General features: G+C 35.3%; 1 protein-coding gene and 1 pseudogene across 1 annotated transcript in view; one reads left to right on the top strand and one right to left on the bottom strand.

Annotated features, from left to right (window-relative positions):
* Positions 1-16,597, top strand: part of SMARCA1 (SNF2 related chromatin remodeling ATPase 1) — a 1,054,017-nt gene that overhangs the window by 966,926 nt on the left and 70,494 nt on the right. The window lies entirely within an intron of this gene.
* LOC112934657 (fructose-bisphosphate aldolase A pseudogene) lies at positions 1,960-8,230 on the bottom strand (annotated as a pseudogene).

The following is a 16,597-nucleotide window of genomic DNA, read 5'->3' as shown; positions in this document are numbered from 1 at the left end:
GGAGCCTGCTTCTCCCTCTGCCTGTGTCTCTGCCTCTCTCTCTCTCTCTCTGTGACTATCATAAATAAATAAAAATTAAAAAAAAACATAAAATTAAAAAAAAATCAGTCAAGGGATTCAGAAAATAAAAGGATATAAAATATGACATTATATGCATAAAGCATATGGGAAAGGAGTAAATATTTAGTGTTTTCAGAATAGATTCAAACATAAATGACCATCAATTTAATCAATTTAATATAGGTGGCTATATGCATAAGGCAGTATATATGAACCTAATGGGCAAATATAAAATCTGAAATAAACATAAAATATAAGGAGAAAGATATCCAAATACACCACTTAACTATCCCAACAAGTGTCCTATTTAATACCCATCACCCATTTAGCCCATTCCCCCACCCTTACCCCCTCCAGAAACCCTCGGTTTGTTCTCTTAACTATAGTCTCTTGTGGTTTGCCTCCTTCTTTGTTTTTATCTTATTTTATTTTTCCTTCCCCTATGTTAATCTGTTTTGTTTCTTAAATTCCACTATGAGTAAAATAATGATATTTGTCTTTCTCTGACTGACATGTTTTGCCAATAGAATATACTCTAGTTCCGTCCACATTGTTGCAAATGGCAAGATTTCATTCTTCTTGATAGCTGAATCATATTTCATTATGTATATATATCACATTGAAATGGTTTAAATGCCATTTATCAAAAGATATAGGGTGATTAAATGCCTAATAAAGCAAGATTCATCAGTATGCTGCCTACAAGAGACTTACTTCAGACCTAAAGACACATGCATGCACATTGAAAGTGAAAGGATGGGAAAATATTTATCATGCAAATGGAATCAAAAAGAGAACTGAAGTATCAATACTTACATTGGACAAACGACTTTAAAACAAAGAGTATGAAACAATACAAAGAAGGACACTATATCCATCAAGAGGGTATAATAATTGTAACTATTTATGCACCCAACATGGGAGCACTTAAATATATAATGCAACTATTACCAAACATAAAAAAAGAAATTGATAGTAGTACAATAATACTAGAGGACTTTAACACTTCATTTGCATCAATGAACATATCATCCAGACAGAAAATCAATAAGTAAACAGTGGCTTTGAATGACACACTGGTCCAGAAGGACCTAACATATATATTCAGAGCACTTTATCACAAAACTGGAATAACATTATTTTCAAGTGCATATGGAACATTACCAAAAATAGATCATATATTAGGCCATAAAATAAGTCTCAATTCAAAAAAGATTGAAATCATATCATGCATATTTTCTGACTACAATGGTACAAAACTAGAAATCAATCATAGGAAAAAATCTGAAAAGAACACAAATACATGCAGTCTAAATAACATGTTACTAAATGTTGAATGGGTCAACTAAGAAATCAAATAAGAAATTACAAATATATATGGAGATAAGTTAAAATTAAAACACAATGGTCCAAAATCTTTGGAATGTAACAAAAGCTGTTCTAAGAAAGATTATAGTAATACAGGCCTACCTCAAGAAGAAGGAAAAATCTCACATAAACTAACCTAACCTTACATCTAAAGGGACTGGAAAATGAAGAATAAATAAAGCCCAAAGCCAGTAAAAGGAAATAAATATTATAGCAGAAATAAAGGAAAAATATACTAAAAAATAAAATTTCGGGATCCCTGGGTGGCGCAGCAGTTTAGCGCCTGCCTTTGGCCCAGGGCGCAATCCTGGGGACCCAGGATCGAATCCCACATCGGGCTCCCGGTGCTGGAGCCTGCTTCTCCTTCTGCCTGTGTCTCTGCTTCTCTCTCTCTCTCTCTTTGTGTGACTATCATAAATAAATAAAAATTAAAAAAATAAAATAAAATTTCCTCCTTAAATAGTTGTTTATTGACAGTGGGCTGGAAAGAGCAACGGAGTTAGCATATACAGACAACACCACACACCAATGTCACATAGGAGGCAAAAGTGAAAGAGCAACCTGGAGCCCCAGCTGAGGCCCACTCTTCAAGAGTGAGTGTCGGAGAAGGCCAGGGCTGGAGTGTTGAGGTAGCAGCCTTAGAATAAATACCTCCACGTAGTAGGCATGGTTAGAGGTGAAGAGGGACTCTCTGGCTGCAGCTCCGGCCTGACCACTTGGGGTATACTTTCCTTCACAGGTGAGGTTGTTGGCCAGGGCTCGCTTGCTATACTCCTCCTCCACAGCCTTCAGGTTCTCCTTCTTTCCACCCCAGGACTTCAGAGAAGAAGCCTGCAGGGTTCGGTTATAGAAGGTCAGGGCCCATGGCTTCAACAGGGGGCACTTGTTGATGGCACTGAGGTTGGTGGATGCCTCCTCCTCACTCTAGCCTCCTGATAGGAAGGTGATCCCAGTAAGAGTGGAGGGCACTGTGTGGCTCAGTGCTGTGACAGTTGCCATGGCAATCTCCTCATAAGAATATTTATGGGTGCAGGCATGGCCTGGGGTTTCCATATTGGGCTTCAGCAAAGTGCCTTCCAGGTTAGATGTGGTGGTCACTCAGAACCATGTAGACAGCAGCCAGCGCCTTTTCAGTTACATACTGACAGCGCTTCAAGTCATGGTCCCCATCAGGGAGGAGTTCAGGCTCCACAATGGGCACGATGCCATTCTGCTGGCAGGTGCTGGCATAACGGGCCAGAATGTTGGCATTTTCCATGATGGCAAGGGCTGAGGTGCATGTTCTCCAATCTTCACCACACAGTGCCATTTGGCAAAGTCAGTCCCGTCTTTCTTGTACTGGGCGCAGCGTTCAGACAGCCCATCCAGTCCTTGGGTGGTAGTCTCGCCATTTATTCCTGCCAGGGGTACCACATCTTTGTCCACCTTGGTGCCTGCAACACCGCCCTTGGTTTTGATAACTTGGGGGAAGGGACGCCTGTTGTTAGCCTTCTGGTACTGTATCTTGTGGAATAGGATGACACCCCAATGCAGAGGTTCATGTGGTCGTAGGCAGTCAGCAGCAGCTGACTGTAGAAGCACAGGTTCTCCTCTGTATTCTCAGTGCCAATCAATGAAACCAGGAGCTGGTTCTTTGGAACGATCAACAGAATTGATAAACTTTTAATCCAAGTTATTAGTGGGGGGGGGGAGAGAAAAAACTCATAAAATCAGAAATGAAAGGGACGAAATAACATAAACCACAGAAATACAAAGAATTATAAGAGAATATTATGAAAAACTATATGCCAACAAATTACACAACCTAGAAGAAATGGATAAATTGCTAGAACCATAAACTTTTAAGATTGAATCACAAAGAAATAGAAAATTCGAGCAGAGCCAATTACTAGCAATGAATTTAAATCAGTAATAATAATAATAATAATAATAATAATAATAATAATAAAACTTCCAACAAACATTTTCCAGGACCAAATGGCTTCACAGGTGAATCCTCCCAAACATTTAAAGGACAGTTAACATCTATTCTTCTTAAGCTATTCTAAAACACACAAGAGAAAGGAAAGCTTCCAAATTTGCTCTAGGAGACCAACATTACCCTGATACCAAAATCATATGAAGACATTCCAAAAGAGAAAACTAGGCCAATGAATCTGATGAACATAGATGCAAAAATCCTTAAGAAAATATTAGCATATCAAATCCAGCAATACATTTCAAAAAAACCATTCACTACTATCAAGCAAGATTTATTGCAGACTTTTAAGAGTGGTTCAATATTTGCAAAGCAATGAACATAATACATCACATTAACAAGAGAAAGTATAAAAACCATATATGATCATCTTAATAGATGCATAAAAAGCATTTCACAGAGCACAATACTCATCCATGATAAAAAAAAAAATCTCAACAAAGTAGGTTTAGGGGAACATAGCTCAACATAATACCTTAAATGAAAAACCCACAGCTAATGTCATACTCAATGATGAAAAACTGAGAGCTTTCCTTCTGAGATCAAGAAGAAGGCAAGGATGCCCACTCCTACCATTTTTTATCGATATAATACTAGAACTCCTAGCCACAGCAATCAGATAAGAGAGAGAAATAAAAAGCACGTAAGTTGGTAAGGAAGAAGTAAAACTTTCACTATTTGCAGATGATTTGATACTATATATGGAAAACCCTAAAGACCCCACCAAATTAATATACAGAAATCTGTTGCATTTCTATACACTAATAATAAAGTAGCAGATAATTTAAGAAAATAGTGTCATTTATAATTGTAACAAAAAAAAATACCTAGGAATAAACTTAACCGAGGCAGTGTAAGACCCATACTCAGAGAACTATAAAACATTGATGAAATAAATTGAAGATGACACAAATAAATGGAAAGATACTGCATGCTAATGAATTCAAAGAACTAATATTGTTAAAATGTCTATACTACCCAAAGCAATCTACAAATTGAATACAATCTCTATCATGAGAGATTGTAATTAACAGTGTTTTTCGTAGAATTAGAACAAATAATACTTAAATTTGTATAGAACCACAAAAGACCCCAAATACTCAAAGCGGTCTTGAGAAAAAAGTACAAGGCTGGAGGTATCACAATCCTAGATTTCAAGATGTACTACAAAGCTGTATTAATCAAAAGAGTATGACACTGGCACAAAAATATACATGTAGATCAATGGAAAAGAATAGAATCTAGAAATAAACCCACATTTATATTTTAAATAATCTACAACAAAGGAGGCAAGAATATACAATGGAAAAAACTCTCCAGTAAATGGTGCTGGGGAAACTGGATAGCTACATGCAGAAGAATAAAACTGGACCACTTTTTTACAGCATACACAAAAATAAACTCAAAATGGATTAAAGGCCTAAATGTAATATCTGAAACTATAAAATTACTAAAAGAAAACATAAGCTGTAATTTCTTTTATATCAGCTATAGAAACATTTTTCTAAATATATTTTATCTGGAAAGGGAAACGAAAGAAAAACTATTGGGACTATAACAAAATAAAACTTTTTGAACAGAAAAAGAAAACATCAACAAAAAATGGCAATCTACTGAATGGGAGAAGATATTTGCAAATGAGATATTCAATTGGGGGTTAAAATCTAGAATATACCAAGAACTTTTACAACAGAACACAAAAAAATGTATACAGTCTTGTTAAAAATGGGCATAGAATGGCAACAGAGGTCTCCTAACTCTGGGAACGAACTAGGGGTGGTGGAAGGGGAGGAGGGCGGGCGGTGGGGGTGACTGGGTGGCAGACACTGAGGGGAGCACTTGACAGGATGAGCACTGGGTATTATTCTGTATATTGGCAAATTGAACACCAATAAAAAATGAATTTATTATTAAAAAATACAAAAATAAAAAATAAAACCACACTGTGATATCACTTTACTCCTGTCAGAATGGCTAGTATCAAAAAGACAAGAAATACCACGGGTTGGGAAGGATGTGGATAAAAAGGAACACTCATGCACTCTTGGTGCAATGTGAATTGTTGCAGGCACTACAGAAAACAGAATGGAGTTTCCTCCAAAAATTAAAAATAGAATGACCATATGATCTAGTAATTCCAGTACTGGGTATCTACCCAAAGAAAATGAAAACTCCAATTTGAAAGAATATATGCACCCCTATGTTTGTTGTAGCACTATTTGTAAAAGCCAAGATATGGAAGTAACTGAAGTGTCCGTTGATAGATGAATAGATAAAGAAGATGTGGTGTGTGTTTGTGTGTGTGTGTGTGTGTGTGTGCATGTGTACGTATATGTGTAATGCGATATTGCTCAGACTTAAAGAATGAAATCTTGCCATTTGCAGCAATGTGGTTGGAGCTAGAGGATATAATGCTAAGTGAAAAAGTCATTCAAAGAGAAATAATATGATTTCATTCATATTTGGAATTTAAGAACAATACAAACAAAGAAACCAAGAGAAAAAAAAGACAAACCAAAAACCCTACTGTTAAATGTGGAGAACAAACTGGTGGTTGCCAGAATGGAGATCAGTGGGGGATGAGTGAAACAGGTAAAGGGTATTAAGAATACAGTTATTTTGATGACCATTGAGAAATATGTAGAATTGTTGAATCATTATATTGTATACCTGAAACTACTATAACACTCTATGTTAATTACACTTGAGTAAAGAAAAAAATTCTGGGAATAATGATGTAGAACAACAAGTAGAGGTAAAAATATAAAAAAGGTTTTCAATTTTGATGTGAGAGCCCTGCAAGACTTGCCAGTTATCTGTGCCTTGTTTCTAATAATCATGTTATAAAACACTGGCACATATTAGACAGTGTTAGACTTTAGAAAAAAATTTTGTAGCCATTTGTATTAAAAGTTAAAATAATTCAGTAAGTTTTTGTTCTTTGTTTAGAAATGAGAATGTGTCTTCTTTGAGCCAGCCACCTAATATATACTAGTATTGGTTCCTTTGTCATGCAATAGCATGAATTTTCCAGAAAGAAATATATGTATCATCAGAAGTTGCCTATAGACTGAAGAAATAGCATGTCTCACACATCACTTGCTACTACTGGATTTGATGTGCTTAAATTCAATGATTCTAAATCATAGAGGATTCAGAATGACTGCAAAGTGTACATGAATGCATATATGCCCAGATCATTTGTTATATATTAAAGAAAGAACATGACTCAAATACTAACATGCAATTATTTTTGAAATATATTTAGGTGTACTAGTTGAGGTTTGTTATTTTCTGCAAATGGATGTCATATTGTTCCAACACCATTTGTTAAAAGATTATCACTTCTTCATTTAATCGCTTTTGCACATTTGTCCAAAAACAACTTTATTTGTGTGGTACTATTTCTGGATTCTGTTCTACTCCTTTGATAAATATATTATTCCTTGCCATTATCATACTGCCTTGATTATTATAGTGTGTTTTTATATCTTAAAATCAGATGGATTCCTCCAAATTTATACTTCTTTTTAAATTTATTATGATTATTTTTTGCTATTCCTGATCCTTTGTCTTCCCAAATAAATTTTAGAGTCATCAAATATATATATATCCAAAAATCTTGCTTGGGTTTTTATTAAAATTGCACCAAATATTTAGATCAATTTTTAAAAATTTGGCATCTTGACTACATAGGACATATTTTATCTTTATTACGTATTTTTTTATTGGGATACTGGACATTGTGAATGTTGTTTGTCTGAATGTAGTCATCTTGTGTGAAAGGTGTTGAATTTTGTTTTGGCAAAAATAAGTAACTTGCAGATCAATTTGATCCCCTCAAGGCCTGTTTTTAATATTTTGTAAGGGTAAGTTCTAGGTTAGTCTTTACTCCCAGAGATAGTTCATCTGCGCTAAGAAGTGATTCCTTTGGGGTCTCCATTACATATCCCTGAGATCACCAAATACTCTCTGCTCTGGCCAGAGAGCAATTTTCCTTACTTTGTGAACTTTACAACTTCCCATTACAACTTATAGGAATTAGTTAGCTTGCGACTGTCTGGTCACTCTTTGCTCAGTTTTATAGGATTTTGCATTATGCATTCACAAGGGATGGCTATATAAATATCTGGAGCTTTTCTTCTTGCATAGCTCTTGTTTATCCAGAATTCTGCCCTATAGATTCTAGCCTTCTCAGTATCCCTGTATTCTGATCTCTGTCTCTTAAACTCAGCAAAGCCACCAAGCTTTGTTTAGATTCCTGATTTCTATACTCTGACTGTAGAAATTGCCCCCAAATTGAAAGCTAGAGCTATTGTAGGCTTCACTTTCTTTGTTTCCCTTCTCTCAGGGATCTGAGGGCTATTCTGTCCATTATCCAATGTGTAAAAACAGCTGTTTCATATACTTTTTTCAGCTTTCTGGTTATGTTGAGAAGTGTGGTGTTGAGAAGAAGGTTATTTAACTAAGTGTGGTCCTTGTTGCTACAGTGTAGCCGGAGTATAAGTCAGTTAATAGTTTGCTGTTTGTTATTGTCTTTGTATCTGAATTGATTGGTACCATTATCAAAAGTTCTCTTTCTGAGGCTTCTTTACAATTAACTGCAGAGATACTATTATTACAGTATTGATTTAAACAATGAAGATACAATTTCTAAATTATAACTACAGGGCACTCAGTCCTTTGGACTAAACTAGCACACTTGTCCATTCTTCTAACTACCTTATATGTAGCTGTGTTTATGTACAGTGACAAGTCTTCCCAAAACTTGAAGATCTTCATCCTTTTCTCTAAATTCTCCCACTCCACCAAGAAGCCTTCCATAACTAGGTGTCAAACTGGAGTACTTTTACTGGCCAGAAAGGTAATTCATAAGTGGAGCTATCCAAGCTTAATTTATGAGGTATCATTGATATAGACTATGAAGGTCACTCTATCATTATAGAGAATTTTGACAAACTGAAACTAAAGACAATTCAACTTTATTAAAAACAAACGGGCATGGACACTTTAAATATGTGTCCTTTTTTTTTTTTAAAGATAATCGTATATCCATTTCAAACTAGACTAAAGAGGCATGAACAGTGCAATGGGGAAAAATTGACATAAAGGAAAATACTAGCAATATTTGAACATAGAGCTTATTAAATAATAATTGATTAAATTGTCTAAATTTGATGATTTTACATTACTGGATAAAAGAATGTCCTTGTTCTTCGGAGATGTATGCTGTGGTGCTTGTAGTTAAATAATTATTATATCTCAACCTGCTCATAAATAATTTGGGCAGGAGAAAGAAAGAGTTGAGAGAGAGAAAGAGAGAATGAGAAAATAATATGATCATGTGTATTCCAGTGAGGGGAAATGTTAATATTTGGTGAATCTAGGTGAAAGTTTGTGGGAATTAATTTTATTATCATTATAGCATATAGCTTAGAATATATTTTAAAAATAAAACAGGTTGAAAGTAACCAAACAGAACTAAACAAACAAAAATAACACACTTATTTCTAAACGAAATAGATCTATATGTTAGATTTGCTTACAAATTACTGTGACATCTGATTAGTCCTTAAATTATCATTTTTTAGAAGATCTTTTATATTTTTGGATCCTTACGGCATTTGTCTCTATAACACTTGCTTGATTACATTCCACTTCTTGTTTTCATGTGTGTATATCTTAATTTTTCATAATTGGATAAGCTACTTCAGGGAAGGTTATAGCCTCTATGTATTCCCCAGCAACTAAGAGAGGTCTGAACATAGTGTTCAGAGAATAATTCTTGAATTTGGTAAATTTACATGAATTTGGTAAGTTGATCAAATGAAAACTTTCTCTATTATGGGCTAGGAATAATTATTATTTTTACTGGAGTTTTTACTTCCTAAACAATCAGAACAGTCATTTAATATTTTTTCCTTTTAAAATGATTTTAAAATTGGGAGAAACTCAATGAGTGTTAGGCTAAGAGGAGGTTATATTCTAGACCACACAAACAGGTCACTGTTCTTTTTTTGATATACAATGTAGGTCACTCTCTCTGTATTTTCATCCCCAGGCTCAGTTAGAAATTCAAAAGCGGAGCCTTACATAGTGCCCTAATTAGAAGAGGCTAGAACAAAGGACTGACATGTTAGTGAAGTTCAAAAACATTTCAGTAGAAGAGCCGCTGTCTTTACCGTCAAAGAACTGAATAATATTTAATGTTTTGTTTTTATGGAATGTCTACTCAGAATGTTACATTAAAAAGCATTTAGGATTTCCTTGTATGGTACCAGTTGAGAAGCTATAATGAATCTTAACAATTAAGAGTAGCCATGTGTGAACTGCATTCATGCTTCACCAAGTAGGATATATATATATTTTACCTTTAAAGCCGTATACATTGCCTCTGTCCTGATAAATCAGTCAAATGTAGTGTTAACAGTATCCTGTAGCAATGAGAAAAGTTAACCTGAACTAAATTTGTGACTTTGTTTTAATTAAGCCACCATAGGTTCAGGGCCAAGTTTTACATCCATTCATTCAACAGTTGCCATGGTGAATAGCTAGCTCTGCTGGATGCTTTTTAAAAAAACAATGTTTATTTTTGATGAATAAAAGTTGTATAGATTTAAGGTATGCAACATGGTGTTTTGATATGTGTGTACATTGTGAAATGATTACCACAATCAAACTAACACACCTACCACCTCCCATAGTTATCATATTTTTTATGAATAATCACCTTATCAAAGAATAACCATGCCCTAAGAGTTCATTTTAAATTAATGTGTAGCAGAAAACTACTACAGATATCTATATAGCCTAAAAATCAGATGTATGTGTTGAATGTTATTAGGAAAAACCATCTTGCACAAATAATACAAACTCAAAAAAAGGGAGTTGTTGTGATGCTTGAGTGGCTCAGCAGTTGAGCATCTGCCTTCAGCTCAGGGTGTGATGAGAGGTCTGGGGATGGAGTCCAGCATCAGGCTCCCTGTGAGGAACCTGTTTCTCCTTCTGCCTCTCTCTGTGTGTCTCTCATGAATGAATAAATAAAATCCTTTTTAAAAAAGGGGTTGTTGGGGATCCCTGGGTGGCGCAGCGGTTTGGCGCCTGCCTTTGGCCCAGGGCGCGATCCTGGAGACCCGGGATCGAATCCCACATCAGGCTCCCGGCGCATGGAGCCTGCTTCTCCCTCCGCCTGTGTCTCTGCCTCTCTCTCTCCCTCTCTCTGTGACTATCATAAATAAATAAAAAAAAAAATTTAAATCTTTAAAAAAAAAAAAAAAAAAAAAAAAAAAAAAAAGGGGTTGTTAAGTGCTATCAATGGGAATATTATGATATTTGACTTCTTTAGGAAGATTTCTCTTCAAGTCTTGTGAATTTCTTTAGATCTTTACTCCTCAAAGTATGAAACGAACAACGCAGTTTATTTTCAGGGTGTAGAAAACTAAAAAGAGATTTGGTCCCAATCTAAACACAAAGCCAAAGTGTTGCTAAATCATAAATTTCAAAAAAAAATAAATTTTAAAAAATCATAAATTTCCTTGGATCTATGAGAGAAGTGGGGTTGAAGAACAACCAAAGAGCCCAAAGTCTAAGAAAGTATAGGATTCTCCAAGAGAGATGAGATACATGTATTGGCTAACCTATGGCAAAGCACTGGACCAAAAAGGCCAGATTCTATACAAATAAGTAAAAAAAGAAAATCAGATAAAATGTTTCAGGGGTTTTGAAAGGCTAATAAGGACTACTGTGAAAGTATAGAATCCTGGAGATTCCAGAGTGAATCAAAGTTTGCATATACTTGTAAGTTCTTTTCATGAGTTTCCAGTGGGTGTTCATTAGAAATAGAGTTGGTAGTAGGAAACTAAGTTGCGGTGATAAAATATATAGCTAAGAAAATACTCAGTAATTCCAAAAGATGACAGAAGAAGAAGAAAAAAGAAGTAAATAATAGAAGGAACAGATTGTACATCATAATCCAACCATATAAGTAATTATAATAAATGTAAATGATCTAAACACATTAATGGTAGAAATTGTCAGATTATGTTGTTTATATGAAATCCACCCTAAATATGAAGACATAGATAAAGTAAAAGGGTTGAAAAAATATTCCATTTAAATAAATTCACATTCAATAGAACTTTTAGGTAGAAAATCAGCAAACATATAGAAGACTAGAATGATAACTATCAACCAACTTGTGTTAGTAGACATTTCTAGAAAAGTTGACAAAGCAGCAGTTGAATACATGTTCTTTTCAAGTACATATAAAACATTTACAAACATAGATCATATTCTCACCTATACAACAGATTTAAACAAATGTACATAAATGAAATCATATAAAGTATGTTATTTGAGTAAAAAGGAATTAACATAGAAATAAATAGATATTTGGAGAAACAGAAACTTGGACAAGGGCATGCCAGCAGGCAGTTTATTTTGGGAGAAAACATGAACATATGGAGATGGCCGTAGGCACAGAAACAGGCACTCAAGATTAGTCATTAGGGAAATAAAAAAATTAAATCACAATGAGACAAACTATTTGAGTGATGAAAATGAAAAAAAAAAAAAAACATAACCCAGCATTCCAACTGTTGGGTAGGTACATAGCAACTACAACTCTCATACATTGCTTGTGATAATGTAAAATGGTACACTCTGGAAAATAGCTGGGATTTGTATTATGCACTTAAATATACACTCACCCTATAATGCAACAATCCCACTTTTAGGTATGTATTTAAGAGAGAGGAAAAGGTAGTTCACACAAACATAAGCATATGTTTTTTTATCCAACCTTTATACATAATTATGAAGCAAGCAAAATTATGAAGCAAGTCAAATCTCTATCAAACAATAAAAGACAAACTGTGGCTCATTCATAAAATGAAATACTGCTCACCAAAAAAAAAGAATAAACTTCTGACATGTGAACCAATATGGTTGAATCTCAGATACGTTATTCTAAGTGAAAATATCTGCCTATGTCTCTGCCTCTCTCTGTGTGTCTCTCATGAATAAATAAATTAAATATTTTTAAAATGAGCCAATTACCTGATTATACATCAGGTAATTGATGATTATACATTTATCTAATGAAGACATAAAAATGGCCAACAGGTATGAAAAGATGCTCAGCATCAATAACTACCAGGGAAAAACAAATCAAAACCACAATGAAATAGCACCTAACACATGTTAAAATTACTATTGCCAAAAATGTGAAAGATAGCAAGTGTTGACAATGGTTGTGGAAAGAAGGAAAACCCTGGTACACTACTGATAGGAATGTAAATTTGTAAAGCCATTATGGAAAATAGTATGGAGTTTCCTCAAAAACTTGCACATAGAGCTACCATATGATCCAGCAATCCTACTTCTGGGTATATACCCAAAGGAATGAAATCAGGAACTCCAAGAGATACCTGTACCCCCATGTTCATTGCAGCACTACTCACAGTAGTAAAAATTTGGAAAAAACCCAAACACCCAACATTCATCTACAGATGAATAAAGAACATGTGATTGTCTGTATCTATAGGTATATATAAAATGGAATATTGCTCAGCTTTAAAAAAGTAAGGAAATTCTGCCATTTAGAGAACATGCATGGACCTCGAAGACATTATGATAAGTGAAATGAACCAAATACAGAAAGACAAATACTGTATAATATCATTTATATGCAGAATTGAAAATAGTCAAATTAATAGAAGCAGAGAGTAGCATAGTAGTTTCTAGGGAACAAAGAGGAGGGGATTGTGAAGATGTTGATGACGGGATACAACGTTTCGGGTATATAGGGTGAATATTAGTTCTGGAGACCTAATATATAGCACAGTGACTCTAGTTAATAATAGTGTATTATACATTTGAAATTTGCTAGAAGGGTGAATCCTAACTGCCGTCATCACACACACACACACACACACACACACACACACGCAAAACAAAAATGAAAGGAAAGGTAACCATGTGACATGATAGATACATTAGTTAACTTATATGTACTTCACAATGAACATGAAGTGCAGATATCTCTTAGAGATTCTGATTTTTTTTCCTTTGGATATATACCCATAGGTACAATTGCTGGATCATATGGTAGCTGGATCATATGAAAGGTAGTTTATCTGATGTCCCTTTTTCTTTTTTTTTTTTTTAATTTTTATTTATTTATGATAGTCACAGAGAGAGAGAGAGAGGCAGAGACACAGGCGGAGGGAGAAGCAGGCTCCATGCACCGGGAGCCTGATGTGGGATTCGATCCCGGGTCTCCAGGATCGCGCCCTGGGCCAAAGGCAGGCGCCAAACCGCTGCGCCACCCAGGGATCCCTGATGTCCCATTTTCTTAATGCAGGCATTTATTGCCCCTTTGCACTGCTTTTGCAGCATCCTATAAGTTTTAGTACGTTACATTTCCATGTTGTTTGTTTCAAGATACTTTTTTTACTTTCCCTTTTTATTTCATCGTTTTGACTCATTGGTTTTAGGAGTTTGTTGTTTAATTTATATATATGTGTGATATGTATAAATATGTATGATTCATCCTGTTACTGATTTCTAGTTTCATACCATTGTTGTTGGAAAAGATACTTGGTATCATTTAAATCTTTTTAAATTTCCTGACACTTGTTTTGTGACCTAAAATTTGATCTGTCCTGGAGAATGTTCCATAGGTACTTGAGATGAATGTGTATTCCTCTGCTCTTGGATAGAATGTTGTGTATACATCTTGGTTAGGCTGATTTAGCCTAAAGTATAGTTTAAATCTAATGTTTCTTTATTGATTTTTTTTCTTGATGATCTATCATCCATCATTGAAAGTGTTGTAGTAAAATCCCCTACTATTGTTGTACTGTCTGTTTTTCCCTTCATATCTGTTAGTATTTGCTTAATATATGTATGTGCTGTGATGTTGGGTATATACAATAAAATTGCATTTTCTCTTAATGAATTGCCCAATTATCATAATATAACAAGCTCCTTTGCTTCATGTTAAGGTTTTTAACTTAAAGTCTATTTTGTCTGATATACGTATAGCTACCCCTGCTCTCTTTGGTTTCCATTTGTGTGGAGTATTTTTTCTATCCCTTCACTTTGAGCCTATGTGTATCCTTGAAGCTATGTCCTACAGGCAGAATGGAGTTAGTTCTTTTTTTTTAAATCCATTCAGCCACTCTTTTTATTAGATAATTTAATACAGTGAATTAAAAGTAATTATTGATAGGTAAGAATATCCTATTTCTATCTTGTTATTTTTTTCTGGCTGTCTTATAATTCATTTGTGTCATGTCTTTCTTCATCTCTTACTGTCTTCCTTTGTAATTTGATAATTTTACATAGTGGTATACTTTGATTCTCTTCTCTTGTGTGTATCTATCATATATTTTTGTTTTGTGGTTACCCTATAGCTATAGAAAATATAAATATAACAGTCTGTTTTAAACTGGCAACAACTTAACTTTTTTAAAAATTTAACTTCCAGTATACCTAACATATAGTTAATATTAGTTTCAGGTGGACAATATAATGATTTACAATTGCATTTATCACCCAGTTCTCATCATGACAAATGCACTTCTTAATCCCCATCACCTATTTCACTCATCTCCCCTTCTACTCCCCCTCTAGTAATCATCAGTTTGTTCTCTGTAATTAAGAGTCCATTTCTTTTTTTTTTTAAGATTTTATTTATTCATGAGAGACCCACAGAGAAAGAGAGAGGCAGAGACACAGGCAGAGGGAGAAGCAGGCTCCATGCAGGAGTCTGATGTGGGACTTGATCCCAGGACTCCAGGATGACACCCTGGGCTGAAGGCAGGCGCTAAACCACTGAGCCACCCAGGCATCCCTAGTTCTTTATAATTGAGTCCATTTCTTGGTTTCTATCTTTTTTTAATGCTTTGCTCATTTATTTCTTTAAAAAAACAAATTTATGTATTTATTTGAGAGAGGGGGGGAGAGAGAGAGAGAGAGAGAGAGAGAGAGAGAGAGAGAGAATGTGCATGAGTAGGGGGTAGGGCACAGGGAGAGGGTGAGGGAAAATCCCAAGTGGCATCCCCACTGAGCATGGAGCCCATGTGGGGCTTGATCCACTACCCTGAGTTCATTGCCTCAGCCAAAATCAAGAGTCAGATGCTTAACCAACTGAGCCACCCAGGTGCCCTTCATTTGTTTTGTTTCTTAATTTAATTTTTAAAAATATTTTATTTATTTGAGAAAAAGAGAGAGAGCGAGAAAGTGGGAGAGAGACCAGAAGCCAGGGAGAAAGGCAGGGGGAGAAGCAGACTCCCCACTGAGCAGGGGGTCAGATGGGGGGCTCAATCTCAGGACCCTGGGGTCATGACCTAAGCTGAAGGCAGATGCTTAACTCACTGAGCCAAATAGGCACCCCCTGTTTTGTTTCTTAAATGCCACATATGAGTGAAATCATATGGTATTTGTTCTTCACTGACTGACTTATTTCACTTAGCATTATATTCTCTAGCTCCATCCATGCCATTGCAAATGACAAGATTTCATTATTTTTATGGCTGAATAATATTCAATTGCATAGGTATGCCACCTCTTATCCATTCACCCATCCATGAACATGTGGGCTGCTTCAATAATTTGGCTATTGTAAATAAGGCTTCTATAAACATAGGTGTGCAGGTATCCCTTTGAATTAGTGCTCTTTTTATTTCTTGGGTAAATACCCAGTAGTGTGATTATTAGACTGTAAGGTGGTTCCACTTATAATTTTATTTTTTTAAAGGTTTTATTTATTCATATCACACACACACACACACACACACACACACACACACACACACATAGAGGGGCAGAGACATAGGCAGAGGGAGAAGCAGGCTCCATGCAGGGAGCCTGATGTGAGACTCCATCCCGGGACTCTAGGATCACACCCTGGAGCGAAGGCAGTCACTAAACCGCTGAGCCACCCAGGGATCCCTATTTATAATTTTCTTAAGGAAGCTCTATACTGTTTTCCACAATGGCTGTACCAGTTTGCATTCCTACCAATAGTACGAAAAGGTTCCCTTTGCTCCACATCTTCACCAACATTTGTTTCTGATATTTTTTATTTTAGCCATTCTGATGGGTGAAGGTGATATCTCAATTTAGATTTGATTTGGTCTTCATTTATAATGAGTGATGTTGAGCATCTTTTCATGTGTCTGTTAG

The sequence above is a fragment of the Vulpes vulpes genome, chromosome X (assembly GCF_048418805.1).
Source record: "Vulpes vulpes isolate BD-2025 chromosome X, VulVul3, whole genome shotgun sequence".
Lineage (NCBI taxonomy): Eukaryota > Metazoa > Chordata > Mammalia > Carnivora > Canidae > Vulpes > Vulpes vulpes.
Note: the sequence above shows the minus strand (reverse complement) of the source record. Positions and strands in the feature narration are given on the sequence as shown.